The following is an 11,217-nucleotide window of genomic DNA, read 5'->3' as shown; positions in this document are numbered from 1 at the left end:
TTTATTTATTTTGGGTCCTAGTTGTGGCATGCAGACTCTGTAGTTGTGGTGCACAGGCTTAGTTGCCCTGTGGCATGTGGGATCTTAGTTCCCTGACCAGGAATTGAACCCATGTTCCCTGTATTTCAAGGCAGATGCATAACTACTGGGCCACCAGGGAAGTACCTTTGTGCTCATATCTCAACTTGCTCCTTCTATGGTCTAGTATTCTTTTCCTCCTTCTCTTCTGGCCACGTGATAAATGATTTATAATGTAAAATTTTTAAAAATGTTTAATAAAATTTTTATCTAAATTTGTTTTAGCCATTTGAATTTGTTTCCTTTATTTAAATTACAAAGTAATATATATGATGTAATAATTCCATATATAGTGCTAAATTTTTATAAAGTTTTTATCCTAGCAGATTACTCAACAATAGTATAGCACTGAACTGTCCAGAATTGATGCTTTTGAACTGTGCTATTGGAGAAGACTCTTGAGAGTCCCTTCAACTGCAAGATAAATCAGTCCTGAATATTCATTGGAAGCACTGATGCTGAAGCTCCAATACTTTGGCCTCCTGATACAAAGAACTGACTCATTGGAAAAGAGTCTGATGCTGGGAAAGATAGAAGGCAGGAAGAGAAGGGGACGACAGAGGATGAGATGGTTGGATGGTATCACTGACTCGATGGACATGAGTTTGAGTAAGCTTCAGGAGTTGGTGATGGACAGAGAAGCCCAGCATGCTGCAGTCCATGGGTCGCAAAGAGTTGGACACGACTGAGGTGAACTGCACTGTCTAAGTATAGCAGCCACCAGCCATGTGTGGCCATTAAGCAGTTGAAATGCAGGTGGTTCAAATTAAGATATACTGTAAGTGGAAAATGCCCACTGGATTTCAGAGACAAAATAAGAGTGCATGCAAGCTATCTCAATGGTTTTTTTATTGATTACATTCAAATGACATTATTTTAGCTAAATATGTCATTAAGTCAATCTCACCTATTTCTTTTACTTTAAAAGTACTTTATTGTAAGATGTGGTTACTAGAAAATTTTAAATCATGTGAGTGAATCACATATTTCTGTTGCAAAGCACTAGTATAGAACTTGCTGACTAATGAGTAAATTTTCAGAGGTCACAAGACTTGCTTACTGGTCTCATGCCTGGCCCTTGTACATTAAATATTGCCAGGCTAGATCAATTGGAAAAACTCTGAAAAAATAATAAACTGAAATCCACTGGTTGCCAATGTTTATTAATATAAAGACACAACAATGTATATTTTATATTTTTCAGCAAAGGGGTTAGTAGGGTCAGTCTTCATATTAGCAGGTAAACTTCTTGTTCTCATCCACAGGAGCAGTCAGATGGAAATCTAATTCATTTCATCAAACAAGATAGTACCATACTGTGAACAACAAAACAAAATCTAATGTTCATCTCTGTTGCATTTTCTTTTCCTCAGCAAAACAGAATAAAATAGTATAGAGCTCTCCTGATAGGAACTCTTTTAAAAACAGAAATGACACTCACTATTTTATGATAATGTTCCAGTAAGAAGTCAGTACCTTTGGTATCAGTCAACTGATAATGCATGAAGCTAAAAATATTTCATCAGCTTTACAGCAGTCGTATCTTGCATAGAGTAAGCATCCAGTAAATACTTATGCATTTTATTTTTGTTTTGATGATAGTTGGCAGCTTTCTAGAAACTAAAGCATAATGCACTAAGAATGGGATGTACATCTCAGTAAGTAATAATATATGATGCTTGATGAGACCTGTGCTGAAAGGATAGTAATCTAGTGATGGGTCAGCAGTTATCCCTAGCACAAAATGCTGGTTCTAGCTGTTTTTGCATCTTTTTGTTTTGGGAAAGAGCACCTTTGTATGCATACATATATGTGTGCATTCAAACACACATATAAATATAGACATGCATAGAAAACACTGACATGATAGTTTATGTTCTCACAGCTTCCTTAAGCTCATGCATGTCCTTTAAGTCCTGTTGTCCTCTTTTACAGAGCACATTTATTGAGCACTTATTCTATACCAATCGCTGTACTAAATGCATATATCAGCAGCTTAATGAATTACATATTATCTGTACATTTATAAATAAAGAAATGAGGGTCAGAGCAGTGTATTAAGACATCCAATGTCACAGTAAATAAGCAACAGAGCTTCAAGTGCAGACCAGGCAAGGAGACTTCGGGGTTCCTGGTGTCCTTCCTTCAGTCACAGAACTGTTTGCCAGACAGATTGGGCCAGTGGAGGAGAAGCACGGGAACTGAAAGGCATCGTCACTGCTCTGCATTAACACTGTGTGTGTGTATTAATTTTAGAGAGGTGCCATTTGATATGGGAGAAAAGAGAACCAGCAACTGGGGAGATTAGAAAAAGCAGAGACTTAGAAAGAAGAGAGAGGAGAAAGGTATGGAAACTATACAATGAATCATTAATCCAAGGAGACATGTTAGGAGACTAGAGCCTGAAACTGAATCGATGAAATAAAAAGCCAGGACACTAAACAATGAGTTAAATTTCACTGAACATATACTAAGCTTGGTGGTAAATATTTTATATACACCAGTTTAATTAATTTAATCTTTACAGGAACCACAAAATAAATGCTATAATCATCTTTATTTTAGAGATGAGAAAACTTTCTATTTGACATAGAAGTTCAAATATCTTTACCAAGTTCAGTTCAATTCAGTTCAGTCGCGTCTGACTCTTTGTAACCCCATGGACTGCAGCATGCCAGGCCGCCCTGTCTATCACCAACTCCCAGAGTTTACTCAAACTCATGTCCATTGAGTTGGTGATGCCATCCAACCATCTCATCCTCTGTCGTCCCTTTCTCCCACGTTCACTCTTTCCCAGCATGAGGGTCTTTTCTTTTTTTTTTTTATTTATTTTTTTTCCCTTTATTTATTTATTTATTTTTTCAGTGGGTTTTGTCATACATTGATATGAATCAGCCATAGATTTACACGTATTCCCCATCCCGATCCCCCCTCCCACCTCCCTCTCCACCCGATTCCTCTGGGTCTTCCCAGTGCACCAGGCCCGAGCACTTGTCTCATGCATCCCACCTGGGCTGGTGATCTGTTTCACCATAGATAATATACATGCTGTTCTTTCGAAACATCCCACCCTCACCTTCTCCCACAGAGTTCAAAAGTCTGTTCTGTATTTCTGTGTCTCTTTTTCTGTTTTGCATATAGGGTTGTCGTTACCATCTTTCTAAATTCCATATATATGTGTTAGTATGCTGTAATGTTCTTTATCTTTCTGGCTTACTTCACTCTGTATAATGGGCTCCAGTTTCATCCATCTCATTAGAACTGATTCAAATGAATTCTTTTTAATGGCTGAGTAATATTCCATGGTGTATATGTACCACAGCTTCCTTATCCATTCATCTGCTGATGGGCATCTAGGTTGCTTCCATGTCCTGGCTATTATAAACAGTGCTGCGATGAACATTGGGGTGCACGTGTCTCTTTCAGATCTGGTTTCCTCAGTGTGTATGCCCAGAAGTGGGATTGCTGGGTCATATGGCAGTTCTATTTCCAGTTTTTTAAGAAATCTCCACACTGTTCTCCATAGCGGCTGTACTAGTTTGCATTCCCACCAACAGTGTAAGAGGGTTCCCTTTTCTCCACACCCTCTCCAGCATTTATTGCTTGTAGACTTTTGGATAGCAGCCATCCTGACTGGCGTGTAATGGTACCTCATTGTGGTTTTGATTTGCATTTCTCTAATAATGAGTGATGTTGAGCATCTTTTCATGTGTTTGTTAGCCATCTGTATGTCTTCTTTGGAGAAATGTCTGTTTAGTTCTTTGGCCCATTTTTTGATTGGGTCATTTATTTTTCTGGAATTGAGCTGCAGGAGTTGCTTGTATATTTTTGAGATTAATCCTTTGTCTGTTTCTTCATTTGCTATTATTTTCTCCCAATCTGAGGGCTGTCTTTTCACCTTACTTATAGTTTCCTTTGTTGTGCAAAAGCTTTTAAGTTTCATTAGGTCCCATTTGTTTAGTTTTGCTTTTATTTCCAATATTCTGGGAGGTGGGTCATAGAGGATCTTGCTGTGGTTTATGTCGGAGAGTGTTTTGCTTATGTTCTCCTCTAGGAGTTTTATAGTCTCTGGTCTTACATTTAGATCTTTAATCCATTTTGAGTTTATTTTTGTGTATGATGTTAGAAAGTGTTCTAGTTTCGTTCTTTTACAAGTGGTTGACCAGCTTTCCCAGCACCACTTGTTAAAGAGGTTGACTTTTTTCCATTGTATATCCTTGCCTCCTTTGTCAAAGATAAGGTGTCCATAAGTTCGTGGATTTATCTCTGGGCTTTCTATTTTGTTCCATTGATCTATATTTCTGTCTTTGTGCCAGTACCATACTGTTTTGATGACTGTGGCTTTGTAGTAGAGTCTGAAGTCAGGCAGGTTGATTCCTCCAGTTCCATTCTTCTTTCTCAAGATTACTTTGGCTATTCGAGGTTTTTTGTATTTCCATACAAATTGTGAAATTCTTTGGTCTAGTTCTGTGAAAAATACCGTTGGTAGCTTGATAGGGATTGCATTGAATCTATAGATTGCTTTGGGTAGAATAGCCATTTTGACAATATTGATTCTTCCAATCCATGAGCATGGTATGTTTCTCCATCTGTTTGTGTCCTCTTTGATTTCTTTCATCAGTGTTTTATAGTTTTCTATATATAGGTCTTTTGTTTCTTTAGGTAGATATACTCCTAAGTATTTTATTCTTTTTGTTGCAATGGTGAATGGTATTGTTTCCTTACTTTCTCTTTCTGTTTTTTCATTGTTAGTATATAGGAATGCAAGGGATTTTTGTGTGTTAATTTTATATCCTGCAACTTTACTATATTCATTGATTAGCTCTAGTAATTTTCTGGAAGAGTCTTTAGGGTTTTCTATGTAGAGGATCATGTCATCTGCAAACAGCGAGAGTTTCACTTCTTCTTTTCCTATCTGCATTCCTTTTACTTCTTTTTCTGCTCTGATTGCTGTGGCCAAAACTTCTGACACTATGTTGAATAGTAGTGGTGAGAGTGGGCACCCTTGTCTTGTTCCTGATTTCAGGGGAAATGCTTTCAATTTTTCACCATTGAGGGTGATACTTGCTGTGGATTTGTCATATATAGCTTTTATTATGTTGAGGTATGTTCCTTCTATTCCTGCTTTCTGGAGAGTTTTAATCATAAATGGGTGTTGAATTTTGTCAAAGGCTTTCTCTGCATCTATTGAGATAATCATATGGTTTTTATCTTTCAATTTGTTAATGTGGTGTATTACATTGATTGATTTGCGGATATTAAAGAATCCTTGCATTCCTGGGATAAAGCCCACTTGGTTGTGGTGTATGATTTTTTTAATATGTTGTTGGATTCTGTTTGCTAGAATTTTGTTAAGGATTTTTGCATCTATGTTCATCAGTGATATTGGCCTGTAGTTTCCTTTTTTTGTGGCATGTTTGTCTGGTTTTGGAATTAGGGTGATGGTGGCCTCATAGAATGAGTTTGGAAGTTTACCTTCCTCTGCAATTTTCTGGAAGAGTTTGAGTAAGATAGGTGTTAGCTCTTCTCTAAATTTTTGGTAGAATTCAGCTGTGAAGCCATCTGGTCCTGGGCTTTTGTTTGCTGGAAGATTTTTGATTACAGTTTCGATTTCCTTGCTTGTGATGGGTCTGTTAAGATCTTCTATTTCTTCCTGGTTCAGTTTTAGAAGGTTATACTTTTCTAAGAATTTGTCCATTTTATCCAAGTTGTCCATTTTATTGGCATAGAGTTGCTGGTAGTAGTCTCTTATGATCCTTTGTATTTCAGTGTTGTCTGTTGTGATCTCTCCATTTTCATTTCTAATTTTGTTAATTTGGTTCTTCTCTCCTTGTTTCTTAATGAGTCTTGCTAATGGTTTGTCAATTTTGTTTATTTTTTCAAAAAACCAGCTTTTAGCTTTGTTGATTTTTGCTATGGTCTCTTTAGTTTCTTTTGCATTTATTTCTGCCCTAATTTTTAAGATTTCTTTCCTTCTGCTAACCCTGGGGTTCTTCATTTCTTCCTTCTCTAATTGCTTTAGGTGTAGAGTTAGGTTATTTATTTGGCTTTTTTCTTGTTTCTTGATGTAAGCCTGTAATGCTATGAACCTTCCCCTTAGCACTGCTTTTACAGTATCCCATAGGTTTTGGGTTGTTGTGTTTTCATTTTCATTCATTTCTATGCATATTTTGATTTCTTTTTTGATTTCTTCTATGATTTGTTGGTTATTCAGAAGCGTGTTATTTAGCCTCCATATGTTTCAATTTTTAACAATTTTCTTCCTGTAATTGAGATCTAATCTTACTGCACTGTGGTCAGAAAAGATGACTGGAATGATTTCAATTTTTTTGAAATTTCCAAGACCAGATTTATGGCCCAGGATGTGATCTGTTCTGGAGAAGGTTCCGTGTGCACTTGAGAAAAAGGTGAAGTTGATTGTTTTGGGGTGAAATGTCCTATAGATATCAATTAGGTCTAGCTGGTCCATTGTGTCATTTAAGGTTTGTGTTTCCTTGTTAATTTTCTGTTTAGTTGATCTATCCATAGTTGTGAGTGGGGTATTAAAGTCTCCCACTATTATTGTGTTACTATTAATTTCCTCTTTCATACTCGTTAGCATTTGCAGTACATATTGCGGTGCTCCTATGTTGGGTGCATATATATTTATAATTGTTATATCTTCTTCTTGGATTAATCCTTTGATCATTATGTAGTGTCCTTTTTTGTCTCTTTTCACATCCTTTATTTGAAAGTCTATTTTATCTGATATGAGTATTGTGACTCCTGCTTTCTTTTGGTCTCCGTTTGCGTGAAATATTTTTTTCCAGCCCTTCACTTTTAGTCTGTATGTGTCTCTTGCTTTGAGGTGGGTCTCTTGTAGACAGCATATATAGGGGTCTTGTTTTTGTATCCATTCAGCCAATCTTTGTCTTTTGGTTGGGGCATTCAACCCATTTACATTTAAGGTAATTATTGATAGGTGTGGTCCCGTTGCCATTTACTTTGTTGTTTTGGGTTCACGTTTATACAACCTTTCTGTGTTTCCTGTCTAGAGAAGATCCTTTAGCATTTGTTGAAGAGCTGGTTTGGTGGTGCTGAATTCTCTCAGCTTTTGCTTATCTGTAAAGCTTTTGAATTCTCCTTCATATCTGAATGAGATCCTTGCTGGGTACAGTAATCTAGGTTGTAGGTTATTTTCTTTCATTACTTTCAGTATGTCCTGCCATTCCCTTCTGGCCTGGAGGGTTTCTATTGATAGATCAGCTGTTATCCTTATGGGAATCCCTTTGTGTGTTATTTGTTGTTTCTCCCTTGCTGCTTTTAATATTTGTTCTTTGTGTTTGATCTTTGTTAATTTGATTAATATGTGTCTTGGGGTGTTTTGCCTTGGGTTTATCCTGTTTGGGACTCTCGGGGTTTCTTGGACTTGGGTGGCTATTTCCTTCCCCATTTTAGGGAAGTTTTCAGCTATTGTCTCCTCGAGTATTTTCTCATGGCCTTTCTTTTTGTCTTCTTCTTCTGGAACTCCTATGATTTGAATGTTGGGGCGTTTCACATTGTCCCAGAGGTCCCTGAGGTTGTCCTCATTTCTTTTGATCCTTTTTTCTTTTTTCCTCTCTGCTTCATTTATTTTCACCATTTTATCTTCTGCCTCACTTATCCTATCTTCTGCCTCCGTTATTCTACTCTTGGTTCCCTCCAAAGTGTTTTTGATCTCATTCATTGCATTATTCATTTTTAATTGACTCTTTTTTATTTCTTCTAGGTCTTTATTAAACATTTCTTGTATCTTTTCAATCTTTGTTTCCAGGCTATTTATCTGTAACTCCATTTTGTTTTCAAGATTTTGGATCATTTTTATTATCATTATTCTAAATTCTTTTTCAGGTAGATTCCCTATCTCCTCCTCTTTTGTTTGACTTGGTGGGCATTTTTCATGTTCCTTTACCTGTTGGGTATTTCTCTGCCTTTTCATCTTGTTTAGATTGCTGTGTCTGGAGTGGGCTTTCTGTATTCTGGAGGTCTGTGGGTCCTTTTTATTGTGGAGGTTTTACCCAGTGGGTGGGGTTAGACGATTGGCTTGTCAAGGTTTCCTGGTTAGGGAAGTTTGCGTCGGTGTTCTGGTGCGTGGAACTTGATTTCTTCTCTCTGGAGAGCAATGGAGTGCTCAGTAATGAGTTTTGAGATGGGTCTATGTGTTAGGTGTCACCTTGGGCAGCCTGTATGTTGACGTTTAGGGCTATGTTCCTGCGTTGCTGGAGAATTTGTGTGGTATGTCTTGCTCTAAAACTTTTTGGCTCTTGGGTGGTGGTTGGTTTCAGTGTAGGTATGGAGGCTTTTGGACAGTCACTTATTACTTAAAGTTCCATGTAGTCAGGAGTTTTCTGGTGTTCTCCGGTTTTGGGCTTAAGTCTCCTGCCTCTGGATTTTAGTTTTATTTTTCCTGCAGTCTCAGGACTTCTCCAACTATACAGCACTGATAATAAAACTTCTAGGTTAATGGTGAAAAGATTCTCCCCCGTTAGGGACACCCAGAGGGGTTCACAGAGTTACATGAAGAAGAGGAGAGGGAGGAGGGAGATAGTGATGAGCAGGAGGAGAAAAAGGGGGACTCAAGAGGAGAGAGACAGATCTACGCAGTTGTCTGTTCCCAGAGTGTTCTCCGTAGCCCAGATACCCACCAAGATTCACAGAATTGGATTGGGAAGAGAAGGGGAAAGGAGGAAATAGAGGTGTTCTGAGGGAGAAAACAGAGAGTCAAGATTGGGAGAGAATAATCAACACACTCCTGAATAAAAATGGGAACTGAATATTGGATTCTTAAATGTTCACAATTTATATCATATACTGAAAAACAAAAATTAAAAATCTAGAGTAGAGGTTAGACTCTTAAAAATACTATATTAAAAACAAAAACCAAAACACACACAAAAAAATTTTAAAAATATATATGAAGTTCAGTTTAAAAATAGGGCTTCTCTTCTTTTTTTTTTTTTTTGGTAAGGTTATAGTGTATTGAAAATGAAAATTAAGGAGTAGTAGAGGAGTACTAGAGGACTTTAAAAGAAATAAGAGAAAAAGAAAAATAGAAAATAGAAGAGAAAAAGGAAGAAAAAAAAATTTTCCCTAATTAAAAAAATCGTAAAAATCTATGAAAATGAGAGTTAAGGAGTAATGGGGGAGTAATAGGGACTTTTAAAGGAAAATAAAAGAGAAAAAATAAAAATGAAAAAATAAAAAAGAATTTTTTTTTCTTACTTAAAAAAAAAGTAAAAATATATCTAGGAATTTCTCTGGAGCTGTTGCGGTCAGTGTGGGTTCGGCTCAGTTTCAGATATCTCCTCGTTCCAGCCTATACTTCTCGATATCTACAGGCTGCTTCCGGTGTAATTGGTGTTTTCTACAGGGATTTTAATCTGTTGCACCGGTCCCTTCTGAAGCGGTTCCCTTTGTTTATTTGGCTTCTGTTTGCCGGTCTCTTCAGAGCCTCATTTCTGCCCTGACACAGGCGGGCGGAGGTGGACTCTTATTCAGGTAGCTAGTTCCGTCGCGCTGCTGGGAGGGGCTGGCGCTGCAGGGAGGGGTTGGCGCTGCGGGGAGGGGCTGGCACTGCGGGAGAGGCTGGCGCTGCGGGGAGGGGCTGGCTCTGCGGGGAGGGGCTGGCGCTGCGGGGAGGGGCTGGCTCTGCGGGGAGGGGCTGGCGCTGCGGGGAGGGGTTGGCGCTGCGGGAGAGGCTGGCGCTGCTTTCTCCGTCTGCACTGCTCAGGCTCCCGGCTGCTCCATATGGAGCGCGCCCCGCGCTGCGTGCAGCTCCAGCCCTCAGGTGTTCCACAAAAGCGGGGAACAAAAGGCTGCGTCTGCTCTTGTGCCTTCCCCGTCAGAGGGGTCCAGGCAGCCAGGGGCTTGACAGGTGCACTCTCCCCGGGTGCGGCACGCCCACTCCCTTCCACGGTCCCAATCTCGGTTTCCGCCGGCGCCAGTCAGGTGCGTGCGCCTTCTGCCCTCTGCGTCCCCAGCCCCAGTCCCCGCCCGTGCCAGTCGGGTGCCTGTGCCCTGTGTCTTGCCGTGACCTGCTCCCGCCTCTGGCGGGTCTGGGCCAGTCTGCAGTCTGTGAGCTCTTCTCTGGACTTTCTCGGTCCCTTTGTTCTGCGAATGGCCAGCAGCGTGTTCGGGCCGGTTAATCTTCTCTCTCTCTTTTGCTCTCCCACAGTTCAAGTTGGCAACTCACAAAAGCTCCCTCTGATTGTCCTCAGGGCACTCAGGCCTGGACCCTACCCCAAGCAATGCCGCTGCTCCTCTCTGTGCCGCCCCCACTTGCTGGTGGCGGATGCGGGTGTCTGGGGTACTTTTCTGCTGGGAGTTGCTTTTAGGCACGTAATCTGTGGGTTTTATTTATTGTTTCCCTCCCAGTCAGGTTGCCTTCCTAGATTCAAACACTTCCCCCAGGCCCGCCAGTGCGAGGGTTTCCCGGTGTCTGGAAACATCCTCTAAAGACTCCCTTCCTGGGACGGATCTCCGTCCTTAGCTCTTTTGTCTCACTTTTTATCTTTTATATTTTGTCCTACCTCCTTTCGAAGACAATGGGCTGCTTTTCTGGGTGCCTGATGACCTCAGCTAGCAATCAGAAGTTGTTTTGTGAAGTTTGCTCTGCGTTCAGATATTCTTTTGATGAATTTGTAGGAGAGAAAGTGGTCTCCCCGTCCTGCTCCTCCGCCATCTTGGCTCCTCCATGAGGGTCTTTTCAAATGAGTCAGTTCTTTGCCTCAGGTAGTCAAAGTATTGAAGTTTCATGTGGCTGGTAAATGGGGGAAATGAAATTCAAACCCAAGTTGTCTAGGGCCTGTGCTTTTGCCTATTATATTGTTCTATCAGCCACTTTTATTGGAACACACTTCAGACTTAAATAGACGTGTACCTTCATGACCTTTAGAATAAATTTTTATGCCTTCACTGTGTGTGCATAGAGGGAATCATATCGGAAGGCCAAGATATTGTCTTACCTTCTACAAAAGAAGAAAGTTCTTCAAAATAAAACCTGTCATTTATGGAAAGCATGAAGAATAAACGAGGCAGGAAGCATTTCAACCATTACCATGGCGTAGAAAAATAGCCAAATATTCCATGTACTTGCTCACATTATCTGGCTTCTTTTCACTT

This window comes from Dama dama, chromosome 1 (genome assembly GCF_033118175.1).
Source record: "Dama dama isolate Ldn47 chromosome 1, ASM3311817v1, whole genome shotgun sequence".
Taxonomy (NCBI): domain Eukaryota; kingdom Metazoa; phylum Chordata; class Mammalia; order Artiodactyla; family Cervidae; genus Dama; species Dama dama.
This window is presented reverse-complemented; position numbering follows the sequence as displayed.